Genomic DNA, 8,039 nt, shown 5'->3' with positions numbered 1-8,039 from the left:
ATGGAGGGAGGGGAAATCTTGAAGATACAACAAAGTTTTCAAAGCTTATTAATAAAGGTTTCATGTAATACTAATATATCCTTTTAATTAGAACCTATGTATTATTTTACCTTTTTCTCCTTAAACATGCAACACAAGAGAGCACTGTGAAGGATATTTTTAAAAATAAGGACAGAGTAACTAGAAGTGAAATATATTGCTGTGCATATTTAGAAGTATATTAAGGATACTTTCCAGCTAGATGGACATATCTACTGAAATACAGTTAACGGAGCAAAAAATTATGAACAGAGTGCAAAAATTACATGCATCAGCAGCAGTTGCACTAGGATTGCAGACACTACAAAAAAACACCCATTAAAACACCTATGAGAAGATTCCAAAATAAATGTAAATATAGCACAAATTTCTCAAGAAGCCCATGAACATTTAGTCTGGAAAGAGCAAAGAAAACTAATGGCATCTGAATGCATTTGTATGCAGTAAATGCAGGCCACTAAAGATGTAGACCTGAATGTTCAAACCACATAAGTTTTCATATTTTCTGGGAGAAAGTAAAGCCTTGGATGGACAGTCCAGTTCTGAAACAGGACAATAAATCTCACCAAGTCAGTTAAATGGACTGCTGATTTGATTTTGTGGCAGTTGGAAAGTATTTCATTGACTCTGCATGATACTTCTCTGGGATCCAGTTCAGAAGATGGGACCGGCACTGTATCATTTAAAAAAGTAATTCCTAGGGAGCTGGAGAGTGTTAGGGATGTGAACTTGGGGAGATATCCAAAGCTATCACCTCTGAGCTAGACCTTGTATGCATAGGAGACTAGGTTGGGGGTTTCATCCAGGGGAATTACTCACTTCAGCTACTCCCACTACTAAGGACCCAAGTCCTGAGATGATAGTGCAATTGATGATTGCTACTTTGCTACATTCCCTATCAATACAGAAGCCTACATGTTGATGGTAAGGACTGACATTTCCAAAGGGCAGCATTCACTTAGCATGCTACTACTTTCCATTGTAGGCATCAATCTGCAAGTCACTACTCACAGACAGGCCAGAAGGCTAAATTAATTCTTTTTAATAGATGGAGAGTCCAACTGACCTTACTTTTAGGTGTCTGAAGTATCTTATGCATTGATGTATTTTAAGCACCAGTCATGAGTGGAATTCTGGGGAAATCTCCCATTCCCATTTCCCCAAAAATTCTCCTGTATGATCTCCAAAGAAACCTAATGTTGAGTGGCAACTAGCAATAAATAGATAAAATAGGTAAGGTCTTGTGAAGGAGGTGGTGGTTGGAGGCTGTCTTGGGAACAGTGGCCATGAAATTACTAAGTTCTCTATTCATAGATATATTAGGAGGCAGGGCAGCAAACCTGACAATTTGGACTTTCAAAGGGCAGACTTCGACCTATTTAGGAGGTTACTTGAGAGAAGACCTGGATAGACTGGAAGAGTAAGCTAACAAGAAACTTGAGCAGATCAACAAAGGCAAAGGTCTTACACCTGGGAAAACATAATCCAGGAGTGCAGTACAGGCTGGGATCTACCCAGCTGGGGAGCAGCTCTGCAGAAAGGGACCTGGGAGTCCTGGTGGACAGCAAGGTCAATATGAGTGAACAGTGTGCTGCTGCAGCAAAGCAAGCCAACAGGATGCTGGATTGCATCAACAAGTGTATCACTATCAGAGATTAAACAGGTCATTAACCCACTCTACTCAGCTCTCGTCAGACCACATGTGGAATGCTGTGTTCAGTTTTGGTCCCTGCTATGCAAAAGATATATGGACAGGCTAGAGAGGGTCCAGAGAAGGGCAGTAAAGGTGGTCAAAGGACTGAGAAGCCTATCACGTGAGGAAAGGCTGCACAGGCTTGACATAAGAAGGCTTAGAGGAGACCTTATCACCATGTCATATATTTACAAGTATATAAAACATGAATGTCAGGATGCTGGGACATCTCTTTTTCTATTTTATCTACTGACAGGACAAGGGGTAATGGGATGAAGCTGGATCACAAAAAGTTCCATTTGAATATAAGAAAAAACTATTTTACTGTGACAGGCTGCCCAGGGAGGTTGTGGAGGCTCTTCTCTGAAAGTCTTAAAACCCACTTGGATATGTTCCTATGCGACCTGATCTAGGTGGACCTGCCTCGGCAGGGGGGTTGGACTGGATGATCTTTAAAGGTCCATTCCAACCCTACCATTCTATGATTCTATGTTCCATTATTTAAAGGGTGTTTACAAAGTAGATGGGAGACCAGGTTTTTACAAGCAGTCACAGGGAAAAGACATGGGGTAATGGCTACAAGTTACTCCCGGGGATATTCTTTTTGTATACAAGAGGAAAATTTTTCACAATGGTAACAATCACTTGGAATAATCTCCCCAGGGAAGTGGCAGATCCTCCAGTGTTGGACGCTTTCAAGATTCAGGTGGACGGGGAGCTGGGCCATCTTGTCTAGATTGTGCTTTTGCCTAGAAAGGTTGGAGCAGATGATCCTTGAGGTTCCTTCAAACCTGGAGTTCTATGATATGCACCAGATGCAGTCATGCAGCAATTTGCTTCCAACTGGCAGGGACTCCACTGTATAAATTAACATGTACTTGAAACTTTAAACATTAAAATTACCACAGGAGGTCACTGTTGTGCAGTATATGTGGAGTGATGAACAGAGTCATTTTACTTGAAAAGATCCTGTTAGCAGCTTACAAGACAGCCAGCAACCGAACACTCGGCACAGGGAAGGAGTATAAAATTACATTGCACATAAAATTACCTTGCCAATTCTTAAACCTATGGTTGCTGGTAAATCAGTATCTTTAGGTATAGCATGATAGACCTGTGTATAAAGGTGACTACTGTGTATCACAGAATCACAGAGTGGTAGGGGTTGGAAGAGACCTCTAGACATCATCTAATCCAACTCCCTGCTAAAGCAGATTCACCTTAATCAGGTCACACAGAAATACATCCAGATGGGTTCTGGAAAACTCCAGAGAAGGAAACTCCACAATCCTTCTGGGTAGCCTGTACCAGTGCTCCTTCATTCTTACAGTAAAGGAGATTTTTCTCATGTTCAAGTGGAACTTCCCATGTTCCAACTTGTGCCCATTACCCCTTGTCCTGTCACTGGGCACTACAGAGAAAACACTCACTCTCAACACCTGCCCTTTACGTACTTATAAGAGCTGATAAGGTCCCCCCTCAAGTCTTCTCTTTTCTAGGCTGAATGGTATCAGGTCCCGCAGCCTTTCCTTGTCAGGCAAATGCTGTAGTGCCCTAATCATCTTGGTAGCTCTATACTGGAAGAGATTCACTCCCAGTGAACTCCGAAAGTTCTCTGTCCCTCTTGAGCTGGGGAACCCAGAACTGGACACAGTACTCCAGATGAGGCCTCACCAGGGCAGAGTAGAGGGGGAGAAGAACCTTCCTTGACCTGCTGGCTACACTCTTGATGCAATACAGGATGCCATTGGCCTTCTTGGCCACATGAGCACATTACTGGCTTATGTTTTGTTTGCTGTTCACATAGATGACTTAACTAAGGAGCATATAGTTACTGAAGTTGTGAAGCATATAGAAATGCACGTTGTACACTTTGCTCTTTTATCCAGGATGCCCCTGAATTCAACTCCTGTCAACTGATGGTATCTGCTTTACTGACAGAAGCTGTCACAAAATACAGGGTAAAATGGCAAGAAAGAGCTGCTACTGTATTTGTAGCTGAAGAACTTGTAGTAAGTGATCAAATAAAAGGTTTTGCTCAACTAGCATCGCTCTATGCCATAGTATTAGGTCTTAGAAATGATGTGCAGGCTATATATGCTGTTTCCAATGCTGTATGGTCTAGTGTTACACAACAGTTAGGAATTTGGGCAAATTCCCCATATATCTCAATATACAGGGAGATAAACATTGGGAGCAAATATAAGGTATTGCCAACTATCATCCTATCACTATACGACTTGTAGCAGCACACCAGCAAATGATGGTTTTTACTTAGATATTCAGTAATCATGGCCGTTCTTCTGCTCGGAGTGGTGAATGGCTGCATGAATGGTTTAGACACGCTGGAGCATGCAACTCCCATGAGCATGCCAGAAGGTGAGATCGGACAATTACTAAGAAACAAGCAGATCATATAGTGATAACCAGTGGTTTTGATAATGAAGGATTCTCTCGTCCTAAGTCAACCACAAGCAAGCCTTAGGGAAGGAAGAGTACTTTGGTATACTGGGCAGATAGACTCCATCAGACTCATGACATGTACCTCCAATGGGTGGAAATTTATTAAGACTGCAGTTGAAATAATCAGTAGTTTAGATAATGTTTACCTTGTGCACACTGTATCCAGATTGCAAACAGTGGTATGACTAAATCAATGGTTTACTACACAGCCAAAGTCATAGGAGGTACAGTCAGGTAATAGGTCACATTTTAAAAACAATTTACTACAGGAGTGGTATCTTGTGCATGGAGTTAAGCAGACTTTGCACTTACTCCCTTGACCTCAGAGTAATGATCTAGGAGAAAGATGAAGCAGGTTGCTTAAAAAAATTAAATGTTCGGTTGGGGAAGAAACTTATGGGAGGCCATGGAATATTTAAAATCCTGATGAGCAGGCAACTGCTAGTTCACTGTATAAAAGCTTTGGACAAACTCCTGTGCTGAACTAACACCAGCAAGATGCTTTGCACACCTCAGCATGTCGTCCAAGAGATCAGATGAGAATTCCACACCCATCAGTTGAAAAACTCTGAGTTACTTTGCAGTGTTTTTGAGGGAAAGGGAAAACTGCAGATAGTCTGGAAGTGAAATTTATCATTACTGAGGCTTGGATATAGTCAAGTCTTCTTTGTTACTCCCTAGGAAACACTGACCTCCTAAACAAATGGGTGAAAAATGTCATTTGACCTGTATGTTATAGAAAGTGTCCATCTACAAGTACACTAAATATTCCCTGGAACTTTTTTAACACTCTTAGTGGTGTGTTATCACTGTAGGGAATGTTGACAACATCTAGAAAGTCAGAATGGTTCATATATCAAACAACCCTGACTCTTATGTTAGGAACCCTATAATCTTATTAAAGAAATGTTCATGCACTATGCAATAATCAAGTAAGTTCACAGATGATGGCAACCTCTTCCATGAGATGTGTGGCCCAACATATTCAAAACCCAACAGTGCAGTAGGAAAAATCAGGGTATCCACCTGACTGACTGCCAATACCAGCCTTAAATTTGCTTAAAGGTCTGTAACTGGGAATCTGAGCTGGGGTCGACAAACTAACTCATTACAAAGAGACATAACCCCCCAAAATGATCACAACACTACTAAAGGTCCTGTCCAGTTTTCCCTCTTACACAAATGTAAAAAACCCCAACAAAACAGGCTCAAAAATAGCAGATAACACAACACGGGATGGTGATGTCTGCTGGGAATGGAACCATTAGGATTCATTGTAGGAGTCTGCAGGCATATTAACCATGAGTCGTGGCATGTGCACCATAGTACACAGAATGCAATTTGAAACTTCCCTTATTCCCACTACGACTACTACACCAGTAACAGTTATCCAAAAATTTCCTCTGAAGTATTGGAATGTACTCTTTGTATTTGATGGCACAACATTAGCATATGTATATTCAAATTGCTCACAAGGGATCATACTTGTGTATGAAAATTGGTACAAGTCCCACTGGAAAACCTGCACAGTTAGGGATCTTACCAAGTGACTGGGAACAGTTGGATTGGGCAACAGGACCATTGGATTCTATAAACTTAGGAATCAGTAGTAATAAAGCATCCAGCCTAGAGCCATTAAGGAAACAAGATGTTATTGGTCAAACTGTAGATATAATAAATGGAAAGAATGCAACTACCAATACCTCAACTATTAGCCTAAACCCTTGGAAAAAGCTCCAGAAGATTTTCAAGTAAATATATGGCGGTGTTCACAAATTTGCTTGTAATACCATCAGTGACATTGCTTGCGTTACCATGCAAACCTTTATTCTAAATTAATATGAACAGCAAACCAATCGGATCCATAGTGAGAATCCTGCTATGTTAGAGACCCTATTATTAGATTGTTGACAGTAAAACTCCATTGTAAACTCCATTTTACTAAAGCTTAAGGGTAGCATGCAAAAGTAGTCTGTTGAGTGGATCTGTTTATTACCACACCATAAATATGGAAAGCAAAGAATCTATGTATGTGTATGCATCACTCCCCATTATTGCAACTATTGGAATATGTCTGACAGTTGAAGGGACCAAATGCCTGGATAGCATAATTGATACTGATGGATGTGAAATGGGGAAACTGTGAATAGTACTCCCCTGAACACTTAGCAAGCCTTGTATGAATAATATGACCTCAAATACCTGTTCTTTAGACTAAGTGTATGATAGCTGCATGGTTGTACTTAAGTGAAAACTGGGTTACATGTGTACTAGTTCTGTTTTGTGATGTTCTGTATAATGATAGAATTACTTTCTAGAAACCAAAAGGCTAATTCACATTGATGCTGGTGGAATATTGGCCTAGAACTTGGACAAGACCTTTAGGACCGATATGGGACATGGTACATTCTCAAACTGAAGACTGAAAGTTTCAGTCACCAAACATGAAAAAGCAACTGTATGTCATAACCAGATGACTATTCCTATTAGGTATTATACTGACCAGTTTAGCAGATTACGAGAAGAATTGAAGAAACTGCTAGACATCATTGGTATGACATTTTTATGGGTTATCCATCACCTGCAACCAGCATATTACATCTTATGTTGCATCTTCTGATCATTGTATTGTTGTTCTATATTTTATTTCTTTTCTATTAGTATGCTTATATATCTAGATTTATTTCCAACATCACCATGCTAAAAGTATGTTACCCGTGGATACAAATATGACTTGGACCAACCAGATACTTCCTCAGTTTGAATAAAGATGATAGGGACAAGTTCATGCAGCTGGCAAGCTGCTTCCAATTATCAGAAACAGATGCTGCAGGTTAATCAATTGAGCCCTGGGTGATCACATAGGCAGAAGCAGCATATAAGGAAGTAGCTAGCAAATGAAGGGTAGCTTTGAGTTGACCTTGCTGGTTGTGCTATGTTGTCTGTGTGTTGTACATTTCCTAGCTTTTTTTACGTCTTTAAATGAGCATCACTCACATTCATCACAACAAGTGGTGACCCTGACATGATATGCCAAACCTGTCAGACCAAGCCTTCTGGAAGAAATGCTCAGATCCCTGTGATACAAACATCTGAAAAGGCAAGTGAGTAGTTGAGATGGGGAAAAAAATTGGGAATGACTTTAAGCAGAGAAGAAATGTCTCCTGCAGCATATCCTCTCTGAGAGAGGATTAAATTACAACAAAGAGACGTTACAGAGGCTTGTAAAATGGGGGCAGGATATAGGCTTTGTCTCCTCCCCACAAAATACACTTCAAACAGAATATTGGGAAAGATTAGGGAATACTTTGTGGGACTCCACTGAATTATGTAAACTGATACTTGAAGCAACTACAAGATGAGCAGGCCGTGACCACACATGCCACAGCTGACATGAATGCAGAAAATGCTAAGCTATCTGCGTTCCCAGTAGATGCTAAAAGATTCTTTGGAGGTGGTGATTTCATAGTGCCATTGGCTCCACCATTAAGGGAAGATGCTGAAAGATTTTTTTTGGCGTGGATGTGAGCCACCCGCCTCCACCCGCCAACAGAACCCCCAAAGCCACCAATACTTCAACCAGAAACACCAGTGAAGGTACCAATATGAGTATCTGAGCCACCGATAGGAGAACCAAATGTGGATACTGTTTCTCCTCCCCTCCCACTTACCCTTCCCTGTCCTGCTCCATTCCTTCCATCCCTCATGCCTAAGGGAGCACCTGACAGTGAACAGAAGGTACACTTTGCTTATGACACTATGGATCTGCCATTGCCCCTGAGATCATGAATTCCTGAGTGTGTTCCTCTTCCTTCATCGCCTCCAACAGCTAGTGAAGGAGAAG

Source organism: Colius striatus, chromosome 4, assembly GCF_028858725.1.
Source record: "Colius striatus isolate bColStr4 chromosome 4, bColStr4.1.hap1, whole genome shotgun sequence".
NCBI lineage: Eukaryota > Metazoa > Chordata > Aves > Coliiformes > Coliidae > Colius > Colius striatus.
Note: the sequence above shows the minus strand (reverse complement) of the source record.